The following is a 26,870-nucleotide window of genomic DNA, read 5'->3' as shown; positions in this document are numbered from 1 at the left end:
AATGAGCCAAGGTTCTTGTCCAATCAACTTTCTCAGCACATTCTAACAGCTGACCCACTCTGATCCACAATTCCCCCAGCACTGCCTGCTGAGCAGGATTAGTCAGGCATCACTGATTATGATAACCCCATGAAAAGTGCAGATCTTACTGCTTAATTCCCACAATTATACTCATTGGGGAAAAGGGGTTTTGTTATAAAAACAATATTACTGCATGGAGTTCTTTAACATACCGAGATGTTTCCTTCAAACGTCTAGAGATCTCCTCTATAGACTAGGGATGTTCACTGTGTTTGGTTTTTGCAAAACCACCCTCACGTATTTTGGTCTTGGTTTTGGACCTGTATTTTTAAAAAAACAAACAAACCAAAAAATGCTAAAATATGCTAAAATCACATCATTTGTTTCTTTTTTTGTTGCTATATTATTATTATTATTATTATTATTATTATTATTAACCTCAATAACATTAAATTCCAGTCATTTCCAGTCAATTTTTGTCAAGTGACAAGAACACTGTTACCCCTCTTGTTTCTGTATGAGCAATGGCACTGGAGAGTGACAAGAACACTACTACCCTTGTTTCTGTTTCAGCAATGGCACTGAGCAATGTCACTGGAGAATGGACAGTGACAAGAACACTGTTACCCAGTCTGTTTCTGTGTGAGCAATGGCACTGAGCAATGTCACTGGAGAATGGACAGTGACAAGAACACTGCTACCCCTCCTGTTCCTGTATGAACAATGGCACTGGAGACTGGAGAGTGACAAGAACACTGCTACCCCTCCTGTTCCTGTATGAACAATGGCACTGGAGACTGGAGAGTGACAAGAACACTGCTACCCTTGTTTCTGTTTCAGCAATGGCACTGAGCAATGTCACTGGAGAATGGACAGTGACAAGAACACTGTTACCCAGTCTGTTTCTGTATGAGCAATGGCACTGAATAATGGCACTGGAGAATGGACAGTGACAAGAACACTGCTACCCCTCCTGTTCCTGTATGAACAATGGCACTGGAGACTGGAGAGTGACAAGAACACTGCTACCCTTGTTTCTGTTTCAGCAATGGCACTGAGCAATGTCACTGGAGAATGGACAGTGACAAGAACACTGTTACCCAGTCTGTTTCTGTATGAGCAATGGCACTGAATAATGGCACTGGAGAATGGACAGTGACAAGAACACTGCTACCCTTCCTGTTCCTCTATGAACAATGGCACTGGAGACTGGAGAGTGACAAGAACACTTCTACGCCTGTTTCTGTGTGAGCAATGGCACTGAGCAATGTCACTGGAGAATGGACAGTGACAAGAACGCTGCTACCCCGTCTGTTTCTGTATGAGCAATGGCACTGAGCAATGTCACTGGAGACTGGAGAATGACTAGAACACTTCTACACCTGATTCTGTGTGAGCAATGGCACTGAGCAATGTCACTGGAGACTGGAGAGGGACAAGAACACTGCTACCCCTGTTTCTGTTTATGCAATGGTGCTGGATCTTCTGGGGAGGGAGATACTTTGGGAATTTAAAACCCACGAGATCCAAAGTTGCAACAATGATGTTTTGCCTTGATTCAGATCTGAGGAACTGGGAAAGTAATGAACAGGCTTGGCTCGGCTTGGATTGGCGATGTTTGAGAAGGGGGGTTTGGTTTTCGGGAAAACCGAGCCTGATCATCTCTACTACAGACTCAAGTAGAAAAATGTTTTGCAGTGTAGAACCCTTAATGGACACATATCTTTCACATGTACGGGGTTGGTTACTACTCCTTTCAGATTATAGAGTTCTTTATTACTAGCATTTCTGCAGAGCTTAGTCATTAAGTCAGACACTAATGTGATCTTACCTTATAATCAAAACTTTGTTGGTGGAATTAGGCCTTAACCATTCTCAGACCTACCCATCTGCACCACACATCAGAATGAATAAAATAAAATAAATAAATCCCCGGGTCTAGTCATAGACTGAAATGCAAAATACAGAGCGGGATAGAGGTGCAAAAGTGGATCAAAGATCATATTGTATCCCCTATTCTACTGCGGAACCCAAGTCACGCCAAATGTTACCACAATTGCACTGATCGCTAGTTTTAAAGATTCACTGCCACTCTTTATCATTAACTCTTTTCTCTATTATTGTACAATAATGCAATAACATCTATCAAATGATCACTGTCCTTGACTATCTGTATTACATCTCAGAACAAACATAACACATCAGACATTTAGGGCATAATTCATTAAGGAAAATAAAGCATAAAATAAGGAGTAACTTTGCACTTGGACAAAACCATGTTGCAGGGGGAGATATATTTAATATGTGGGGACAGATGTATAGTTGGGGTAGGGCATGTCCTAGATAAACTTTAAATTTCTCTGTAAAAATAAAGATATCAAGTATTTGTGTGCTACATGAAAAAACAGCCAGTATTTAACTTATGTGCAATATAATAAACTAATTTGCACCTCTTGCATTGTAACATGGTTTGTCCAGAAACAAACTTACTCCTTTTTTTGCCTTACTCTCTTTAATGACTAAGGCCCTTCATGTACAAGGGTTCTCTTTGAGTATATACAGCATAGTATGGCCCACTTCTGGAGGGAGCATGGCAGCCTCCAGTCAGCAATAGTTGAGATTGTATAACTGCTGAAAGTCTCTGTTACTATTTATCCCTTTCACATGTTTATATAAATGGCTTTTAAGTCACCTATTGCTTGATCCTGTATTAACTTTTATATGAATGTACTTAGCAAGTGTGATCATACCTAATAAAGACTTGTGAGACTTGTGAGACTTGTTTAGCAAAGAAAAAGGTTGCAAAATTTATTGAAAATAAATTAAAGTGGTGGTTAATAAAAGCATTGACCAATCAGCTACCTGCTGATTTCCACCAATTACCACCAAATTGTATCATTTAAACAAATTGTTCTCTAGGCAGTGGAGCCTCACCCTCCCTTTTATGGTTCATTAGCTAAGACCTGTAAAAGCAGGGCTCAATAACTCCCCAAGGGGGAGTGTTACTAACAATAAACCTCCCTTTTGAGGAAAGTATTCCACCACCATCCAAATGCATCATTTATGGCTGCTGATTGGCCTGCTTTACCGTCAGTGAAATATATGTAGCCAGCCTTATTCTTATAAAACCTTCCCAGCTCAGGCCACTCCCTAAAATTCCTTCAGATTGGCTGACAAACTGTAAATAGCAAACCTTGGATTATTAACTCTTGCAGGGCACACAACCTTATTTTATTTTTCCATAACCTATATGCCATTGGCCCAATTGCATGCCCTCTGTTATCCTACATAGTGTTTCCATATTTTTTGTTTCTTGTGTTATAAAATATTGTCTCTGCTTTTCACAGCTCTAAAAACCCATATTCTTATTCTGTGTATCTGGGGAAATACCAGCTGTCTGTGACGGATAGTCATACGACCAGTGCTAATGTTGAGAAAATTGTTACACACCGTCTATATACAGGACCAGGAAGCAGAGGGGACATTGCACTGATAAAGTTGATCAGCCCTGTCATCTACACCAACTACATCATGCCAATCTGTCTGCCCTCTGCCTCGGTCACCTTCCCCTGTGGCATGGAATGCTGGGTAACCGGCTGGGGGAAAACGTCATCCTCTGGAGGTGAGTGATCATTCAGAGGTGATTTATGTTTTATTTTATGGCAGTGTATCACTCTTAGTCCTGGGGATTGGTAGATTGAAAACAACATTAAGAGGGCATTACAATATGAAATAAATTGTTGGTAATGTACTAAAACTATAACAATCTTACAACTAACGCCATAATACCATTTCCTAGCTGTATGGTTGACACACACACTTGGCATATGCCTATCAGGTTTTTCAGAAGCAAACATCACTGTATGCAGAAGGAAAACATGGTAAATAAGCAGGTGTAAAATGTATGTCATGCATCAGGCTCTCAGGTCCTGTTACTTACCACTCCATTGTCTTTCTCAGCTGTCTCTGTAGTCTAGAGGCTCTGCTGGTCTCAGTTCCTCCTGCAGGGCGCTGCCTAATCTGTCTTCACTCCAGAATTCCCCTCCAAAACTAGTGCCTGTGCTCCACCATCTTGGATTCAGTCACCTATCCTTGTCAGCCAGTCAGAGTGCTGATTCAGCTCAGCTGACCACAGCCTCAAATCAGGGAATAGCAGTCACTATGAAAGGACTTCCTGGAGCCTAACCTGTTGCCTGTGAAATGTTGATTCCTCAGATGCAAACCTGGTTTCTAGTAGTATGCAGTCTACTCAGTAGTTTCTGTCCAGACAGTGCAGCCTGCAATCCTGTTCCAGCCCAATCCAGCATTCCGGTTCCAGTCTGGTTCTGCATTCAGTTTCCAGCCCGGTCCAGCATTCCAGTCCTAGTCCGGTTCAGCAATCTGGTTCCAGTCTAGTCCAGCAATCCAGTTCCAGTCCGGCCCTTTATTCTGGTTCCAGTTTAGTCCAGCAATCTGCCTCCACAATTATTTTCACTTTGTGTTGAGAGTTACAATGTGTAAACATAGCTGTAAAGAGTTTGATTTATTTGACCATTATTTAAAAAAATAGCATTTGGTTCTAATCTAAGTGGAAAAGTCCAGAAACACTTATTAATCTTTAAAGATTTCCAGTTGCAAAAATGAAAACTTTCTTGAGAAAGCAGGAACATATAAACCTTTGGAGTAATGCTGTAACAAATGGATGAGGAATTGACAAGTGTAACCTTCTGAATAATAATTCTGGTTGTACATATGTCCTTTATTAAGTTTGGTGTGGAAATCTGAGTTGTGGTTGCTGGTATAATAGCTAGTATGATGCAGGAAAAAACTATATTGTTACTATATGTAGTGATTGTGAACTGCCTAGTTCAGGAGTTGTAGAAATGATGGACCTTCTGGGAGACCCCATCCTTAATCTATAATGCAAGAGAAGCTCAGGTGTCAATTATCTAACCAGTCCTTTCCAGTCCTCCTCTAAATGATCATTACTTTTTATTATCTCTATAAAAAAGATAATTTGGAACTAGAAAGGGTTCAGAGAAGGGCGACAAAATTGATAAAGGGTATGGAGTCATTAAGTTATGAGGAAAGGTTAGCCAGTTTAGGCATGTTTACTTTAGAAAAGAGGCGTCTAAGGGGAGATATGATTACTATGTACAAATACATTAGGGGTCAATACAGAGAGCTTTCATGGGAACTTTTTACCCCAAGGACCATACACAGGACACTTGGTCATCCCCTAAGGTTAGAAGAGAGGAAATTTCACAACCAGCAAAGGATGGGGTTCTTTACAGTAAGGGCAGTCAAGATAAGGAATTCATTGCTAGGGAAGGTTATGATGGCAGATTCAATAGATATGTTTAAGAAAGGGTTAGACAAATTTTTAGCGGAAAGATGTATCCAGGGATACGACCGTTAATTAAAATGAAGGATAGTAGTGGATATAGGGTAAAAATAGGACTGCAATATTGAGTCTGGGGGGGTTTTCACAATTGAAACAGATTGGCGGTTGCTTACTCTGCATTAATTTCAAATATAAGTGCAGGATCGCAGGAGATCCAAAATAGGTTGAACTTGATGGACTGGTGTCCTTTTAACCTCATCAACTATGTAAGCTGTATAGTCTGGATCTTCAATTCTACAGTAAGTTTCTCTCATTTCACAGATAACCTACAGTACCCGCAGACCCTCCAGAAAGTGATGACCCCATTAATTGATTCTGCTACATGTGACGTGATGTATCACATAGATTCTGAGGTGAACGCCAGCACCACCATTATCCAGGAAGAGAAGATATGTTCCGGTTACCGAGATGGAACAAAGGATTCATGTCAGGTAACTCACAACATTGCTGTAACTTCATTGAGCTTTTGTCAAAAACAAATTTTACAAAAACATTTTCATTATCACTGTGTAGCTATTCTTTACATATTGCAACAAAATATTTCCTTTTGCTAAATATGAATAATCCTCAACGTTTTTATAAAACATTTTTTAGCTATAAATGGGTCACACCTAATGTGTAACGTCCTTTGCTCTCATTTGACTTCCATTTTTACTTTTTGCTGACACTGGTAATAAATGTTCTTATAAACATCCCCAGCCTTGTCCTCGTATTTATTTCTGACCATACATTTTGTTTAGAAAGAAATAAAGCAAATACTCATTGATAACAGTACAGCACTTGCCATTGTATAAAGAAGAAGTCCACCCAAAACTCACAGTTTGTCTATCCAAGTTGTAAGCACCAGGGGGGTTTACTAAGCATCGGTTCCGATGAACCGACGATTCTTAGCTTTGCCATCATTTTTTTATTTTTTTTTAAAAAAAAAACCATGATCAGCTTTTTCAAGCTGTTTAGTAAAATATACCCCCAAATCTCTAACTGCAATCCAATGGGAAATGAAAACAGAATCCAGTAATGGACAACAAAAACTGCTTGATACAAGACCTTTCATAGAATAATTGTGAGCTGAACAGAGTCAGACAAGCATTCACCACTTGAATGCTGTCACACACAACAACCAATGACATTGCGGCCAGTGGGGGAAACAGCTTGTGATTGGCTAAGAGGCTGTTAGCACTCCAAATGAATTCAGCATCATCATCAATATTTATTTATAAAGCACCAGCAGATTCCATAGCTCTTTACAATTGGGAGCAAACAGTAATAAAACAATACTGGATAATACAGAGAGGTAAGACGGTCCTGCTCGCAAGCTTACAATGTATGGAACAATGGGAGTTTGATGTACAGCGTAAGTGCTACATCATATTGAATATTTTTCTAGCTAGAATGCAAAGACTAAAAAGTATTTAGTTGGCTGTATGTCCAGTCACACAACTATGTTGGTCAGAGGTTTGTTGTCTTGTGTTAACTGTGTAGAGGGTGGTAATAGGGCAACCTCGGTTGAATAAGAGGGTGGTTGAGGAATAATATAAGCTTGTCTGAAAAGGTGGGTTTTCAGAGCCCGCTTGAAGATTTGAAGACTAGAGGAAAGTCCTATTGTATGAGGGAGGGAATTCCATAAGTGGGTTTATATATATATATATATATATATATATATATATATTCACTCTTCACAGACGTGATTATAAATGAGGACGGAGGATTCTGCCTGCAGTATACATCTATTGATCATTCAACCGATTATCTTTATTTATTTATGCTGCTTTCATTCAATAGATTCATTGTTTGTACATTAATTACTATACCATGAGCACCTTTATCCCTATGCTTACCTCTAATTCCTGCCAGCAAGACTTCTTTTGTCCCGTTACCCACCTATGGAATTCCATTTCATGTCCAATTAAACTCTCCCCCTGCCCTTAAATCTGTGTATGCTTTGTGGAAACCTATCTCTTTATTAGAGCTTAAACTAATACCACCTATACTAGCCAGAGTGGTAACCCCTAACTGCCGCAATCGTCTCTCTGAGCCACACTCGCTCCTCTTGATTCAGCTCTGTCTTTTCACCAGATTGTATGCTCAGGTGGAGCACTGTGCCCCATCGCAAATCAATGACATTATTAATAATAACTCTGTAAATATGTAACAGGCGGTGAGTTGCAGCATTAGATGAATGTTGGTGCCATGTTCAAAGTGGATTGAAACAGTGTCAGCTATTTTGACTAGGGCGAGATAATAAAGTGTAACATTTTGCACATAATTGATAATATTTTGTTGCAATGTTGACCTCATAGTTGTTCACAATACCTCTCTATTGTTACTTAGGGAGACATTGGAGGACCTTTGGTTTGCAACGTGCAGGGTGCATGGTACCAGGTCGGCATTGTGAGTTGGAGACAAGGATGTGCCCTTCCAAACCGCCCTGGAGTGTACACACTTACTACAGCCTACCAGACATTGATACAATCGAATATACCAGAGATGAGGTTCACAAATCTGACAAATATTCCTGAGCCAACCAGAGTTTGCGGTGGAAATGTCAAACTCCTGTGTCAAGATGTGAGGACTCTGATTCTTGTTACCATCATCCTAAGTCTGTTATAACCACACATTTCACACCACACAATTAGTTAGTTCACAACACTGTTAGATTGTGTATCATTAAGCATGTTCATAATCAATAATCAACAGCGTTACATATTATAATAATATTCAGGTTCAGATTCAGTACTCACCAAATTGACACATTGGGGAGAATTCAATTTGCAGGATTACTATTGAGAATAACTTTCCCCACACACTATTGCCGTTATTACGGTAATAGTGTGCTTTAATACCGTTGCTACAGTAATAGTGCGCCTTAATACCTTTATTACAGTAATAGTGCGCCTTAATACCGTTACTACAGTAATAGTGCGGTCCTATTACCGTTAGTACAGTAATTTCAACACTGATTTTTGCAAGCAGAAATCCACGTTAAAATTACCATAATAGCGGTAATAGTGTGCCGGCCGTGTTATTCTCATGAGTAAAGCTGTCAATTGATTTCCCCCATAGTGTGACATTAGTCTCATGATATTATGTTGTGTAACTGTATGTTTCTGATTCAAGTTATACATGTAAACAAAAAAACAAAATGTTTATACAGTGAGTCTTTTATGTCTGATATACAGTAAGTGGTCCCATGTGAATTTCTCTTTTGTGTGTGAAAATATGAAACAATATATTTCAAAACACTTTTGACTTAATTAGCAATTATTTTCAAATATAAGGTTATGGTACTAACAGAAGTCATCCATTTAGTCTTGTCTATCTATCTATATCATATCTATCTATCTATATCATATCTATCTATCTATATCATATCTATCTATCTATATCATATCTATCTATCTATCTATCTATCTATATCATATCTATCTATCTATCTATATCATATCTATCTATCTATCTATATCATATCTATCTATCTATCTATATCATATCTATCTATCTATCTATCGATCTTTCAACAGATTTGTCTGTATAAAATTGACACTTACTAACTTGTAAGTCTGAAGAAGAAGAATAAATCTATTTAGAGGCACTAAATCAAATCTATTTTAGAACAGCAAAACTTAATTTTATGCATCTTGAGTAATGCCTCTTTATTTGCAACACAGATTGATTGTATAATAGTCAGCTATGAATGTGTTTGCGCTTACATACATTATCTAGACCAAATGATTGCATGACAAGTAGCACCACCACACAGAAGACCCTGGAACAAGCGAAGATATTGTTACAAGCCACGGTGGTGCCCCTAGACGCCGAGACTCGCTCTGCCCATCTGTACATGTCCCGGCTGTCTCCATGATGACCGGGAAGTCATTTTCAGTTCCGCTCCCACAGTTGCCAGGGCCCCTGTGATTGGCCCTTCTATGTATTAAAGGCAGGGAGGGCTTAGCCTCCATTGCGGTTATAGCATCCACTGCCTGTATGTTGCTGACCTGCTTTATTTCCCGACCTACCTGATTGATTCTCTGTTGTGACCTTGCCTAATTGCCTGTTGCCCTGACCATTTGCCTGGATATTGGATCTCGCTTTTCTACTGTGACCTTGACCTTCGCATGAATATTGAACCTGTTTGATTGCTGCCAGCCCCAACCACTGACCTGTACCATGACCTTCCTTCTAGCTATGGACCCGCTCCCAGGTCTGGCTTCAGCCTCCACCTCCAATCTTCCAGTACCCTATCCAGTGTCCCGGTTATCCTGAAAAGCCTCTACTACCATAGAGATGAGTCCTGGGGGCATCTGAGTACCGACGAACGCATATAGTTCTATGGGAAAGGCAGTTGCTAAAGGTGAAGACCTCTACTAGTCCGGTTCTAAAGGCTTATCAATAGCTGTGAACCTATCAGATATGGGGAAGGGGTAGATAACTGACATAGGGATAAACAGGTAAATGTTTAATAGGTAGATGTATAATTAAAGTTTATGGAGTATAAATGGGGACTGTACATTGCCTAGGTCAATCCGCCCTTCCAACCCCTGTTCTGCCTCTTAAAGACGTAGGCACTTACGTTCATTGGAGTACTTGTAGTGGCAGAGGAACACATCAGGACTTTACTAATCACAGGAATTTTGATAAGTTTGGACTTTGATCTGTAAACATCAACCATAAACATCTCTTGTATTTATTTTACTGGGTGGCAGTTGATAGTGCTGTTTAGCCTGAAAAGGAGTGTATGTTCATCATCATTTGGCCTTTACAATAAAGTGTTACTCAAGTTGCAGATATCCACCCTTCCTTACAGGGATGGTAATTATAACCACACTACATTGAAGTCCTTACTTTCCATTTCCTAAGATCAGCTGTTCACTCTGAATCAATTCACTACATATTTGAAGGCTTTTTTATACTCTACACTGCTCTCTAGTGTTAACTTAATGTCACTGCATATCAATGAGAATACTGACTGCTGCTATTTGTCTCTGAAAACTTTATGCCTTCTGGCTACTTTTTATTAGGAGACGTAAGTCTATTACTTGGCTATTAATTTGTATTTTGTGTCTATCCTCCAAGTAATTGATGTTTATGTTTTAACCAATGGGATGCTGGGTGTATTGCCTTGATTAGCACAATTATCAGACTTCACTAATTTTAGGTGTTTTACTTGTTGTAATAAATGTGATTGACAATTTTATGTTGGGAATGTGGTATATTATAATTGTTGGTCGTCCCTTCTCTATCCCTCTCACTGCCTGTGCCCCTGTATTTTCTCTTTGTCCTTTCTTTTATGGTTTGCAAATTAGACATTAGAAGTTTTTAATTTGGTTTATATTTTGGGGTCATTTAAAAATATAAAACATAGGTTAGGTATTAGTACTGTTAATGTCTTAAATAGAAATATTAAATAAATAATGACATTTACTACATGTTTAATATTACATAAAGAAATCTAGATCAATGTTTTGCTATTCCTGATTTCTTGCCAGTCTCCAGTGTTATTCATATTTATGAGTCTCCTGAACTCTCAGCAACAATCATCTTTACCAGTTCGTTCTCTCTCATGCAATGGAACCTAATCAAGCCAACCAGCTTCTTGCACGTAGCCACCAGTTCTGTTCCAGAGTCACAGCCCAGCCAGACAAATCTTCAGGACACTGAAGTGATGATTATAATGAATAAACTCTGGTCAGGTCCAGCGGCTCATGTGCACATTTGTTATCTGTGTCTGAGTGTTATTACATGTACCTGATTGTGGAGTAAAGCCACAGCCTGCTGTGCATAAGGGGCAGAAATACTCTGTCAACATACAGGAAACATATTTTTGCTGTGCAATTGAAGATATGGTGGTCGCTGGTCATTTCTGAGGACTCTTCCTATAACAATTCTGCTGCTAGAGACTTCGAACCTGATTATAAGTTAAACTTGCCATGTTTGCATAGCATAAGTTACAAAATTGTGCAATGTGCATGCAGATTAATGAAGTAATTAGTGTCTATTAATTGTTTTTTTTATTGTGTATAATTATTTACTATTTATCACTTTTTTTTCAAATTTAGCAGCACTGTTAGTTCTACCCACAAGAATGAAATTGTTATTGTTAGGTTAAATAGATCTTAACAGAAAATAATTACTCCATTTCATTACTGTTTATTATGGGTAATAACTTATGCTAATGTTTTCACTTTTTTTTATTTTTTTTCAGTTTTGTTCACTTGTCAGTATTGTTTTCTTTATATATAACCTTATATTTATTTATATTTTATTTAGTGTCATTAGTTCATTGGTCCCATGTAGAGCTAAAATAATAGTTACACTTGTTTATAATGGAAAAAAGGAAAATATACCTGAAAAAGCGCTATTACTTCCCAGATAAAATAGCTTAGATTACACATTTGCATGCACATGCAGCATAGATGTATGGAAGCCAAAAAGCAAACAGAAATAAAAGACATAGGGTAATATAGTCAAAATAAGACTACAGGATCTGAAAGGAAAGTTCCACAAAACGGGATAGACCCTTATCTAGCATTTAATTACTAGTATTAACAGTATTCCATTAACTGGTTAACTCTTACGTGAGGAGTATTATAACTGCTGCATTATATCATGCCTAGTAGCAATTATCTTTTTAATTATCACAACAAACGTTAACAAACTTTTTTCTGTGCTTATGACCTGGTTGGCTGTATGCATATGTGGGTGTAGGTATGTTTAATGTAAACATGGCGTATACACTACAGATAACTTCAGATGCCTATGTCTCCATTATACCCCCTTGAATGTACATTCTTGCAGGAATTTGGTAAGCAATATAATATAATCCTTCTGCCTAATCTGAGCCAATGGGTTAATCTGCATGTGAATTTTTTGTATGCACAGGTTTACAAAGTCATGCTCTTCCACACATGTCAGATTTTAAAAAATACAACAGATACATAATAAACATAGGGTTTAGGAAACATAATTGGAAAACTGGAGAACCAAAGGGCTAGAAGAGTACATGTTTTATAGTCCAAACCTTGTGAGAAAAGGTGCATCATCATCATCATTTATTTATATAGCGCCACTGATTCCGCAGCGCTGTACAGAGAACTCATTCACATCAGTCACTGCCACATTGGAGATTACAGTCTAAATTCCCTAACATACACACAGACACAGAGAAAGAGAGACTAGGGTCAATTTTTTGATAGCAACCAATTAACCTACTAGTATGTTTTTGGAGTGTGGGAGGAAACCGGAGCACCTGGAGGAAACTCACGCAAACACGAGGAGAACATACAAACTCCACACAGATAAGGCCATGGTCGGAAATTGAACTCATGACCCCAGCGCTGTGAGGCAGAAGTGCTAACCACTTAGCCACCATGCTGAATGCTGGTTGATGTGAAATTAACCCCTTTTGTCATACATCCAACTCAGTATCAGGGCCATAGAGAACATCCTACAGATGCACAGCAGACAGCTGGGACTTTTGCTTTTCCTTAACTAAAGGGAAAGTAAAGGTTCCTAATCTTTTCTCATATACAAATCATTTCTAACATTGGGAAATATTTCTAAACAAACTCTAGAGTTTGCAAAAACAGGAAAGATAGTTTGAATTAGAAAAAAAAACCAATACAACAAATCTGTCCACTAATTGTAAAAGACTAACAGTAAATGTCAGCAATACTACTAGTGCTCAATACCATGTCAACAGTAACAATAAGGTTTGGTAATATACCACCGGAAATAATAATAGGCCATAAAATATCAACATTAATCACTGTGCCCAGTTAAATGTCAGCAGCAACAGTAATGCCCATTATAAAATCACATGAAGAAGTAAAATTTCAGACAAAGTAATACAGTAATATCCAGATAATAATAATAATAATAATAATAATAATAATAATAATAATAATAATATTCTGCAGTACAGTACAGTGGGAAATTGGACATAGTATATGAAATACAAGCAAAATACAGAACAAGTAAAAGAACAATGCAGTGTTACGGTGGCCAATAACCATAAGTAATAAATACTACCCGCATCCAGGAAACCTGAGTCTCTGTGAATGGGACCATGCTGAATGGGTTCATTTGATTTGTATAAATATTTATTGTGAATTTTTTCAATGTACTCAATAATTATTGCAATGTTATATTTTAATAACAATGGTAATGATTTTGTTAAGACTACCAGTTTCAATTGATTGTTTAACCTGCATAAAAGTAGTAAATATATTCAGTAATTCAGCACAACTTTATTTTGAATTTGTTATATTGAATTATCGCAATACATTTTCGCCTCAGTTGTATATTACAGAGCACCTGATTGTCTCAATAATGCAATATGTAATAAAAGCCAATATAGAGGAACTAAATAAGGCGCTATAGGATATGAAGCAGTACAAAGGCTTGTGCATATATTATGATATACCTAATTATAACTGCTGCTCCCAGTTGGCAATCTACTGATGTTGCCCCTTAAATCATCAAGAGAAAAATATATGTATATGGAAGCGCTGATATAGTAGATATATATTTAATAAATGTAATTAAAATCAACATGCAAAGAAAAAAATATACATATAAATATAGGTAAAAACATATAATACTGCCCACAGATTTGTAAACTGTATATATTAGCGATACCGGTATAGAAACATTGCCTGCAGGTTTAATCACATGAGCTCATGCAACTATCCAGGTCCTGAATCCTTAGGTGGAAAAAACAGAGAAAAATTCCTTAATCTAATATATAAAAGCCTAGCGGCATGTGATAGTGTGTGTGTGTGTGTGTGTGTAAAAAACTATTTTCTCAGAAAGGGCTCATCCAATTGACCTGAAATTTGGTATACTGACATTATTTGACAAAAAAATTATAATAGTGAAGTCAGTTAACTTCCATCATCCCCCCTTCCCCCCGTGGGAGATGTAGTAAAGGCTAAATTTACGAGTTGAGGGCTCAAACTCATGTTCGTGAGGTAATTTTACATCATGAACACACATGCTGTGTTAGTGTGTGTGTGTGTGTGTGTGTGTGTGGAAAAAACTACCGGGTGACAGAGTGCTCAAGCTGCAGCGCCACCTGCTGGGCGGAGTTATATACTACACTGACCTACTAAATTCTTAGCATTATATAATATATAAAAGCCTAGCGGCGTGTGTGTGTGGCGATGAAGATGACAAGAACCCTTTTAACACCTTAAGTAGCTTGATTTGACTAGAATGCATGAGTATCATGCACGGGTTAACTTGTCTTTAATATGTCCCTTAGACCATAATTGATGAATAAACATTTGATTTCAACAAACAGTTTGGACAATAGTGTCCACAGTCTTAGATATATAATGTACAGGACACCAATTGATTCTATATGACCAAGATTAATGGGCAGGCAAGATTTTCAGTGTAGCTGCCACAGGAATAAGATAGAATCCACCTTATGTGATTGTACACAAGATATTTGTCCGTAGTGGAAGATGTCAAAGGACACAAAGTTCATGGCAGCCTTATCTCTCCCCAGTCATTTCTCCAAAGAATAGCAATGCCCTCAATCTGAGCCAGTTTTGTTGTAGAGATTCTGACTTATGTGCTTTGGTGGAAATCACTTATCTGAGCTGGAGCGAAGAGAGGATAAATAGATCTCTGTCCTTCCTCTTTCACATGTTAGTCAGCCAACATGCAAGCAGCATTGCTTTCCGGTGGCGGTTTCTGCAGGGAGGGAGCAGTGGAATGTAAATTGTATTCTGCATTCATGTAAAATTGAAGGAAAGATGGACAATAAAGCATGTTTTATCAAATTTACTGGAGAACTGTTATGTTAACTGTTCATTGGACTTAACATCATGTGGAATTATCAGTGTTAAGCGAATATTGAGGAATACAGTGAACCGTGATGTTGCCCTGTGCTACTGGCAACCGCAATGCCTGTTTGACCTGGGAAAAAGGAGTGGTCTGTGTTTGAACTGCTTATTAACAAGGACAGTATGATTATTTACATTTGCCTAATTTTCAATTACATTTGTGTGATATGTGTTAGCAAAGTTAAAGTAACTGTAAATGTTTATTGTATAGTTATAATATTACTATTGGTAGTTATAGTGGTTAGAAAGATATAGCAAGACAGTCATTAGAAGGGAGAGAGGCACCTATTAGTGGTATAAAACTAGTGAGGCCTGTGTATATTGTGTATTGGTTATTAGTTAGTATTGTTCTCAAGTTACCCTTAACCATTGTTTGAGCCAAATAGATACATTTTTGATATAACATCATCTGTGTTATTATGCTTAATTGTATTCATGTATCTGTTATAATTTTTATTGTTTTCATGTTATTATGTTTATTGCATTCATGTATGTCATATCTGTAAGATTGTCCTCTGCTACAAAATCTGTGGCAACCTATCAATAAATAAATTATGATGATGATGGGGCAGCACGGTGGCGTAGTGGTTAGCACATCTGCCTTACAGCACTGGGGTTATGAGTTAAATTCCCGACCATGGCCTTATCTGTGTGGAGTTTGTATGTTGTCCCCGTGTTTGCGTGGGTTTCCTCCCCCACTTCACCACATCATCACAGCAATCTGCCTCCTGAGAGTGCATCACAATAAGCTGTTCCTACAGTAGAGCTCATAACAGCACGGTGGCTCAGTGGTTAGCTTCTAACCACTGGTTAGGTTCTGCTTCTCAGCACTGTGGTCATGAGTTCAATTCCCGACCATTGGCCTTATCTGTAAGGAGTTTGTATGTTCTCCCCGTGTTTGCGTGGGTTTCCTCCGGGTGCTCCGGTTTCCTCCCACACTCCAAAAACTTTGGCTGCTAACAAATTGACCCTAGTCTGTGTGTCTGTCTCTGTCTGCCTGTGTGTGTGTGTGTGTGTGTGTGTGTTAGGGAATTTAGACTGTAAGCCCCAATGGCGCAGGGACTGATGTGAGTGAGTTCTCTGTACAGCGCTGCAGAATTAGTGGCGCTATATAAATAAATGATGATGATGGTAGGCAATCTTCATAGTTCTAGTCCTCATAAAGAATAAATCAATGTATTGTGGTAAAGGCTACCAACAATTTATGATGTAACCATGCCTCATGCCCATTTCTTGCCCTGTAATGATGCTCTGTTGGATGAGTTAGCAGGAACCAAGTACATTTCTACCTTGGTAATTGGATATTGGTAGATTCCACTGACCTCAGGGGCACAAGCATAGTGCAATATCTATATAGTTGCTAAACAGGAAGCATTGGTCGCATAAATACAGTAGATCAAGGTGCAAAGTATTTCAGTTTTTACAAACTACACCAGTAACATTGAGACTCTCCTGAGGACAGAAGTGGGAGCTATGGGAACGGGAATTTTAGCTACGTTATCCATATTGCTACTTAGTGGTAAGTGACCTTGTGATCATGTGTTTGTTCTGTTTTGGTACTGTGTTAATTTTTAATGAACTTTATGGATGTTGAACTAAACTATCAGATGTATTTTGTATCACATGCAGCAAATATAGTTTTCATAATACATACAAGAGCAAACTTGATCCAATGTGTCAATATAATTGGTAATATTAGTTGTCCTTGTATGAAAATGTGACCTTTAATGAAAAATTAGCTGTGTGTTTATTTAAATTGAATCATTGTATTGTAAAACTAGGTACATCCTGTGGTGTACAAATATTCATTAAATACCAATCTCTGCTTTTGGTAACGATTGGTCATAAGAAGTATTGAAAAGGAGTTCTCAATGCTAGAGAGGGCACCCCCTTTTTCAATCAGATATTGATCATCAAACACTTGTACTGAAGCATAACTTGTGAAACCCAAGTCTGTCTACAACACACCAGGAGACAAATTGAACGTGAAAAGAACTCTTAAATTAAAAATTGAATAACAACCAAAGATCCATAGATAACTGGAGCAGACATCATTATATCCAGCAAGAGCTTAAACTAGTATACTAGTAGATAAGCGTTATCCTGTTATTGACTGTATAAATGGCTGCAGGTGTACTTCTGCCTGTTAGTGGCACAGGACGTGGGATATTGACTGCAGTTTCAACCTGTCAGTCACGTACTATTAGCATCAAGTTACCTGACTGATTATACTGCAAGGGTCTATGTGTTTTACACCTACCACTATCAGACAATTGCCTCTGATTGCACAAACTGAATTATATGAATGGAACTGTCTCTGTATCACTCGTTGAATAGCTGGAAAGTATTGTTATAAAAAGTTTTTCAGTCTCTATTGTAATAATAGTAAATACCGCAATTAAAATATGTGGACACAATCTAATGGTTTCATAAGTGAAGATAGACGTTTTGTTTAAAGATTTTATCTAAGGCTTAATACTGTGCTGTGTTCTGGTACACACCCATACATTATATATATATCATGCAGGATCATAGCACGAGTATGAATGTGTGTGTGCGTGTGTGTGTGTGTGTGTGTGTGTATATTTATATACACACACACACTCGCTACAATCACCATCATCGTCACTATTTATTTATATAGCGCCACTAATTCCGTAGCGCTGTACAGAGAACTCACTCACATCAGTCCCTGCCCATTGGAGCTTACAGTCTAAATTCCTTAACATATACACACACACCCACACACAAACACACATACACACATACACACACACACACACACACACACACACAGACTAGGGTCAATTTGTTAGCAGCCAATTAACCTACCAGTATGTTTTTGGAGTGTGGGAGGAAACCGGAGCACCCGGAGGAAACCCACACAAACAGGGGGGGAACATACAAACTCCACACAGATAAGACCATGGTCGGGAATTGAACTCATGACCCCAGTGCTGTGAGGCAGAAGTGCTAACCACTGAGCCACCATGCTGCCCTACAATCCTGCAGAATACATATATTTTCGTATGTATTTAAGTAAAAAATAAAAATAAAATGTAAAGTATTATGACACTAAATGATAATGTAGAAAAATTATTAGAGAAAGTTGATCTTTTAAATATATTCTTAAATCTGTATTTGCAAAACAATGAGAAATACAATGAAATACATTGTTTCTCCATGGTTTATGCCTGTCTAACACAGGAGAAGGTACATTTAAAACTATGTTACTTACACATGAAATAGGAAACAATCAGGGACAACTGAGATGGGAAAGGACTTAGAAATATGAACTTACAGAAAGCTGAGTATCAGCACAATGTCAGGTAGCAGCTGTAAAGGTGGATACAATATTAGTGTGCATAAAAAATAGAGGGATGAGTGCAGGTGATGCAACACTATTATCATTGTATAAGTTACTAGTTAGACCACTTGAGTACGGGGTACAGTTTTGGGCACGCCACTGAAAGAGGGACATAGGAACTCAAGAGGGTTCAGAGGTGAGGAACCCTATTAATAAAGGTGGAATAGAAAGTAGAGATGTGAACCTTTTGCAACAGTACAAACCATGCTGTAGTTTTATTTTCTGCATTTAGGTCCCACAGTTCAGCCACATATTCAGCCAAAGTCAAAAAAATCCTGAACTGTACCAAATTGTTCTGCTCAGCTCCATTTTTCTTTTCTGTATATGTAACTATTATTGAGACAAATGAACCTCACCTAAAACGAAGGCTAGCCTCTCCAGTGAGGTCCATCTGACAGTCTGAGTCATAAACATAACAAAACTAGAGACGCTCACTGACTCCCGTGAAGTGGTTTTGGTTTTGATTTTGGATCTGGATTAGCTTCATGTTTTGGTTTTGGATTTGGTTTTGGCAAAACTGCCCTTGTGTGTTTTGGTTTTGGTACTCGGATATGCTCGGGTGTGTTCGGTTCTCGGGGAACCGAGCCTGAGCATCTCTAAACAAAACCAGGACACATCTTGGAACACAGTAGCTGGAGGCAGTTAAAGCCCCAATAGGGTATATTTATCAAACCTTCTAGAATTGATAAGTGTAGGTTGCCCATAGCAACCAATCAGATTGTAGCTATCATTTATCTAGTGCATCCTAGAAAATGACTGCTATAATTTGATTACAAAACGGTTTCTGAAAGCGCAACAATTACAACAGCATCTGTTTAACAACTGATCGCTGCTGTCTGCAGAGTTTTCCAGCCTCTTACAAAAATATAATATATAAAAAAAAGCTTTCAGCGCTCAATTCAGGGTATTCTATGCTAACAAAATATAAGTAGATCCCAGACATATATATGTAGAATGACAGTTACAGCATATAACTTTTTTTCTAATTGTGCATGAAAAATTCCAGGGTGCAAATGATAATAAAATAGGACCTTGTGGTTTGTGTGCTGAATATAAACTGGTCAAGTGAAGATGTCCCAGCATATATTCCACTTGGGTAATAGTGTTTTTCTCCCCAAGTATATTTGTCCCAATGACACATAGACGAAAGAGATATGAATGTGGTAATAGGACATATTCAAGGAAGAATACATGTGTAGATAGAAAGTTCTTACATCTAGGTAATGACAGATGTTCAAGCTTCTAGATTCTAGCTCTTAATTCCCCGTAGCATCTGTATCTTTTGGTGTTGACTCTGTAGGTGTTTGTTCTATCTTCCCACAGGCTGTTAAGCCCGGCCAGTGATTAGCATTCAGTAGCAGATGATAGACAAAAATAGAGTGATACATTGTTTTCTTATTTTACAGCCTCCCTTTCCAGCACAACTTCATGTGGCACCCCAGTGGTCTCCAGCCGGATAGTAGGTGGTACAGATTCTGTGGATGGGGAGTGGCCCTGGCAGGTCAGCCTGCGGTATAGAGGATCCCATATCTGTGGAGGGTCCCTGATCTCCGACCAGTGGGTCCTGACTGCGGCTCATTGCTTCACAAAGTGAGTAGAGTAACTTCTTGTTCCGTTCTTGTGTTTTACTCTTGTAGGACGTAGACACTTTATTCATCATTCTCACCATCACTAACAGAACATTAGAGCAGCTGCTGTGTATATTTATCATGCAGAGAGGAGTAGCAGTGATATTACTGGCAACAAATTAAGCTATGGAATAGAGAACACTTTTGGTGTTACCATTATTCTTAGACCTCACCGAGGATTAATTTCGAGAATGAGATCTTTTCATTAAAAAAGTAATAATAAACCTGACTATTTGTGGTATATTGGGCATTTTTGTAAACTGCTTCCAGTTTGTCAACCCTATAAGACCTCCAGAAAAATCTGGAGGTCTTGCATCTGTCAGGTACATAGGTCACAGCGGAACTCCTCCTGTTTGTCACCAGATACATTTGATCATACAACCAATATCCAGACTCACTCACATGATTTATAAGATTACCCCATGTTGTATCATTTACACAATCATCAAGCCATGACCAGCCCCATTGCAGTTTGGTGTGGATCCTTCCCTTCTGCTGAGGAACCCTGGATGACATTGACTTTTCTCAAAAGAGGGCCATTCTGCTCTGTAGGCCACAGCCTAGCCTATGTGTGATATCCATGGCCCCTCCATATCATTGTGCTGCCTCTGTGCTGGTGTTATGACATGATAAAAGCCCCATCACCAACAGTAACTATGACTAGGGGCCTACAGAGAAGATTGTGTCCTCTTTTATGGAGACCTGAGTTCATCCAGGAGTCTTACAGTGCAAAGGAAGAGAGTCCCAAGGGATGATCTACACTACACTGCAAGCACTTTTCTATAAAAAGTTGACAAATACCTTTCTGTCTTGAAAGCTGTTTCTTAAAAGCTTTTCTGCAGAGTTTGGTCAGTATGACAAACACTGCTGTCCATTTCTGTATTGTTTGTTTGAGAGGCATGTTGGTATCAGTAGCTGATGGGGAGTGCTGGTGCTATGCTGCCATTTGGAGGCTCTTTGGGTACCTCTTGGTAAGTTATCTGTCAATTTAAAAATACATATCTGTATGGCCCAGAAATAGGGACTTTTATTGTTTAGAGTTAGGACTATCCTATTAGCAGAAGTGCCGTGAAGTGACGGGTGGCTTAGCATATATTTGCAAATGTGTGTAACTGAAATTTCTTCAATTTTATGTACAAGTAGAAAAGCAAATCTTTTACTGGTTCATATCAGTGTGCTGGGGGATTATTCTTTATTGTTTTCCTTGCTGGATAACCCCACTCTTTCAAGCACCTGCTGTGAACCTATTAATTGATTGAGCAACTTCCATTTCTGTATGATGTGAACTTACCTTATACCCAATAGCTGTGAGAAGGCGGAAAACAGAAGACAGTTCAAATAATTCACATCCCTGTATTTAACATCTTAGGGCTAGATTTACTAAGCTGCGGGTTTGAAAAAGTGGGGATGTTGCCTATAGCAACCAATCAGATTCTAGCTTTCATTTATTTAGTACATTCTACAAAATGACAGCTAGAATCTGATTGGTTGCTATAGGCAACATCCCCACTTTTTCAAACCCGCAGCTTAGTAAATCTAGCCCTTAGATTTTATTCAGTCATAGAAAAACAGACTGTTTTGTAAAACAGCAATAAAATATTATTACTATTATTATTATTGTTATTATTACTGTCATATAATGAGACGTTGACCTGAGTACATGATTGTCAGCAAAGTGACAGATCCTCACCCACCATTTGCATTGTTTGCTGTGCGATGCACAGTATGAGTTATATTTATGCATGTACAGAATATCTTTACACATATGTGATGACGGTTTCGTTGTCTGAAAATATAAGTAGAGATAAGAGAAATTTTCTAAATTGTTCCAAGAAGTACCCACCTCTTTCCACATATTCAGCAAACGTTGGCAATGGAATTAGGCCTTAACCATTCTCAGACCTCCCCACTCGCACCACACATCAGACTGAGCTGACCGTTGTCATCCCAGCACTATTCATAGACTGAAAATTCCATGAAATGCAAATTTAGAAATGCGGTGCAGCGAAAAGAAAATCAAGATATTAAAAATACACAATTTATAATAATAACTGACAGAACATAATTTTTAATATCTTGATTTTCTTTTCAATTTCCACAGGGCACTTTATTTGACGATTTTTTTACTATTTTTATGTTTCGCCAAGTTCATATAGGGGTTCATTCTACTGTAGAGAAAAGATAATAATATTTTAGTGCATATCAATAAAAATTGATTTAATATATATTTTGCCTAAGAGTGTAGGAATACTTTTTCTTGTATGTTGTTGAAACTTTTACCCCTGTCACATGTTTGTATATACGACTCTTACATGGTGTTTTCATATAAGTTGTTTTAAAATATTGTCTCTGCTTTTCACAGCTCTTTAAACCCATATTCTTATTCTGTGTATCTGGGGACATACCGGCTGTCTTTGACGGATAATCATACGACCATTGCTGATGTTGTGAGAATTATTAAACACCCCCAATATACAACAACAGGAAGTATAGGGGACATCGCTCTGATAGAGCTGAACAGTCCTGTCACCTACACCAACTACATCATGCCAATCTGTCTGCCCTCTGCCCCGGTCACCTTCCCCTGTGGCATGGAATGCTGGGTAACCGGCTGGGGGACAATTTCTTCCTCTGGAGGTGAGACCTTGGGATTGGTAGACTGAAGACAGCATTACAATGGAATCAATGTATAACTGAACTTGTTGGTAATGAAGTAAAACTATAAAGGTTTATAAACAATCCCATAATTACATTTCTGAGCTGTATAGTCACACGCACACAGCATATGCCTAGCAGGTTTTTCAGAAACAAACATCATTACAGCCAGAAATATAACACTATAAATATGCGTGTTGAAATGGTAGTGAAGATAATGAATAAACTGAGGCCTTTGTTCCTGGACATATATGTTCACTGTATATGTATGTTTCTACATGTACCTGATTGTGGAGAAAAGCCTCAGCCTGCTGTGTGTAAGGGGCAGAAAAACTCTGCCAACATACAGGAAACGTATTTATCTCGTACAATTGAAGATACACTGGTGGGGAGGTTATGTCATTGACCCCTTTTACCACTCAGCTGCTGAGAATATAGAGATCACCCTACAGGGGTACAGCAGACATGTAGGTCTCACCTTGCTGTAGCTTTAGAGTTAAGTAAGTTCTCCAAGATTTTTATACACCAATCCTCATTTCTAACATTAGGAATTATTTCTGACCAATGTTTAGTGGCAGAAATAGGAAATCTAATTTAAATGATGTAAAAAAATTGGGCCAGTCATTGTAAGACCCGGTCATATGTCAGCAGTACTAATAGTTACTCCAGCAATAGTAATGGAAACATAATATCAGCAATAGTCACTGTGTCCAGTAGTATGCCAGAAGCAACAGTAATGGCCATTATAAGGTAGTAGTTATGTCCAGTAAAATGTCATCCATCAAAATGGAAATTTCAGGTATTGGTTCATATTTTGATCAAAATATTTAAGCTTGCAGTCCAGTGGTAAGTCTTACACTAACATCTATGTTTTAAACCACAGTGAAATGCAGTCAGTCACCTCTCAGATATGGTAGATGACATGTAACAAATGGCAACAACAAGTGTTCAATGAGAACAGCCAAAACCCAACTTTGGAGCTTTGTGGAATACTCATGGGTAGATGGAGAGGAGAGAAGAAGGAGGTTGAAACAGAATAATAGCGGTTGGAGAGGTAGAATGTCAACTTGAGAGAACAGAGCCACATTGTCCAATAGAATGAAAGTTACCGCAGAAGGAAAGGGTGGTCAACTGTGACAAAAGCAGCAACATGATCCATGGAGAAGTGAATATAAGACTTAGCAGAGAGAAGCAGTCTTGGGGGAGTGAAGGGGACTGAATCCTGATTGTAGTAGTTTGGAGGCAAATGGGGGGAGAAGACTGTGGCAGAAGTTGGAGTTTAGCAGGGTCAACACTGGGACTAATATTGAAAAAATGTCAATTGTAGGAATCCCACTTCCACCGAAGAGAAGAGTCTTTGGATAGTGTTATGTACACTCTGCTAGAGGTTGTATACAACAAATGAAAAATAGGCAGAAACTAATAAACAAAAAAATTATAATATCCTTTTGAGTCTATTTTAGCTATTTAACTGGGAACATTCTAAAACACATATTACTCTTTAAAGTTACAGTTGCAAAAGCCAAAACTGAGCAAGCAGCAGGATATAAATGTCAGGAATAACGCTGATATAGGAATGATGAATTGGCAGATAATCCTCCTATAGAATAATTATAGTTGTACATATGACATTGGCTTAAGCCTGGTGGGGAAATCTGCTGTGTGATTGCTGGTAAGGCTCAGGAAACAACTATATTGTTTCTATATATAGTGGATGTGTACTGTTTAATTCATGAATTACAGCAATGACGGATCTTCACTGGGTCATCACATTAATCAAATAAACAAGATAGGCCGATGTGGCAATGGCCCTCCTGCTCCTTTTCCAACCCTCATTACAATTTATGTCGATATGTAGTCTGGATCTTCAATCTTACAGTACAATGTCTCTTATTTCACAGTTGACCTACCGTACCCCCGGACCCTCCAGAAAGTGATGACCCCACTAATTGATTATGTTACATGTGATGGAATGTACCACATAAATTCTGTAGAGAGTCCCAGCACCACCATTATCCAGGAAGAGAAGATATGTTCCGGTTACAGAGATGGAAAAAAGGATTCATGTCAGGTAACTCACAACATGGCTGTGATATTTTTTAACTTTTAGTCTAAAAAACAATAAATATCTTTTATTGTTCTTTTTTATTGTAACTGTGTAGCTTGTTTTTTGAATTCTTTTTTTTGGAAGGTCAAAAGTAAAGATACATACAGTACATATGTACAAAAGAACAATGGGTCAAAAACTGTTTACGCAGACCAATATACAACAAAAACACACATGATGAAATATAACAGGAACCATAGAAATACAACAGGGAAAAGAAATTGACAATTTTTTTAAGGGAAACAAGAAAAGAACAAAAATAAAGAGGGGTTGGTTGGTGAAGTGGATGGGGAAAGAAGGACCAAATTTTGCAAAACTTCTGTTTTGATAGCAAAATATGCATTTGCTATTAGGTGTGAATAGAATTAAAAAGAACTCTTAAAGTACAGCAGTGGTAACTCTCCTTCCCATCCATAGACTGTAAGCTTGTGAGCAGGGCCCTCTTACCTCCCTGTCTCTATTACCCAGTATTGGTTTATTACTGTGCTTCTTTCCAATTGTAAAGCGCTACGGAATTTGTTAGCGCTATTTAAAAAAATGTTAATGATGATGATGTATGAACAAAAAATCCTGATTAAATATGCACACAGAATCATATAATATGGGCAAAAAAAAGCGGTGACTCCACAGTCAGTTTTGGCAACTGTCACCGTGTATTTGCACCAACCATTAGGCAGCAACAATTGATACGGCTACTGACAAGGCTATATGCTGCTCGGTGCGGGTCTGAATCCTTATTGTACTTGGCCTATGTTAGACTGGACCTTACCTTCTAAATCCCACATCAGAAGTCGCAAAAGGTGCGAGCAGATCTGCATACGCTTACGGCTTGTTTAGTGGGCTTCTCTGCCTTTGGGCTAAGATCAGGTGTAGTATCTGTCCTAGGAGGGTATGGTGAAGGCCTCCCATAATGGACAGACTACCTTGGTCCTTTGGCCAAAAGCCCAGGATGAAGTGACCCTGGAGTTGTATTAGGGCACGAAGCATGGTACTCCCACTTTTTTGTTTGTAAAAAGCTCCTTTGCCATGGCCTCCTAGCCCAGGCAGGACAATTTTTGTATTGCCATCTGCAAGGCTGGGGCTGTGTCGCTACAGCACTAATTATTTTTCTCCTTGTTTTGTCACTGCACTTATATTTTTGTTTTTCATGGATGGTGGAGTGCGGGCACCCTTATGGGTTCCAATCCCCAAGATCTAGGTGTGTTGGCCTTGAGATCACCACTCTCCTGAACCTCATGATGTCCGGTCTCTTAGAGGGGCAGAAGATTCCAGTGTCCGATTCTGATGCCTAGTCTTGCAGCAAAAGGGTGTCTGAAGACTCTTGTGTCCCTAAGAGACCTTATGGGTCCAGGGGGTCATAGATAGAGGGGCTGTTCCTATTTATAGAAGGGCCTGAATTTTCCGCACCCCACCATCATCATCATCAGCTATTTATATAGCGCCACTGATCCTAAACTTATGTCAGCCACATATGATCTCGGATAAGTTGTTTTGTCTCCCTTGACACTGGCATGGTACCCATTGGACATGGAATGACCAATATGTGTATACCGGTGCATGCTCTATATAACAATCAATAACTACAAATAAAATGCAACATGCTTAAAATGTGAAACAAAACATGGAATATGACTAAGGTCACATATGCAAACAAGCATTGTTTCAGCCAAGTAAAAAATGTTTAAAGGGGTATATAGTGACAGCTGCTTAGAAGCATTTGCAAAACTAGTGATTGGGGGCCCAGGTGCAAACATAAATTCCCTTTCTCCCACTTACTCCTTTGCCAAAAATGACAGTAAAAGCACATGAATGATTACAGTGCCTAGTCTGCCCCCAGAGATGCACAGCACAATATAAA

General features: G+C 38.5%; 1 protein-coding gene across 1 annotated transcript in view; it reads left to right on the top strand.

Annotated features, from left to right (window-relative positions):
* LOC142097178 (transmembrane protease serine 9-like) overlaps positions 1-26,870 on the top strand; it is an 87,732-nt gene that overhangs the window by 3,950 nt on the left and 56,912 nt on the right. The gene's annotated exons all lie outside the window — the stretch shown is intronic.

Source organism: Mixophyes fleayi, chromosome 7, assembly GCF_038048845.1.
Source record: "Mixophyes fleayi isolate aMixFle1 chromosome 7, aMixFle1.hap1, whole genome shotgun sequence".
NCBI classification, from domain to species: domain Eukaryota; kingdom Metazoa; phylum Chordata; class Amphibia; order Anura; family Limnodynastidae; genus Mixophyes; species Mixophyes fleayi.
Note: the sequence above shows the minus strand (reverse complement) of the source record. Positions and strands in the feature narration are given on the sequence as shown.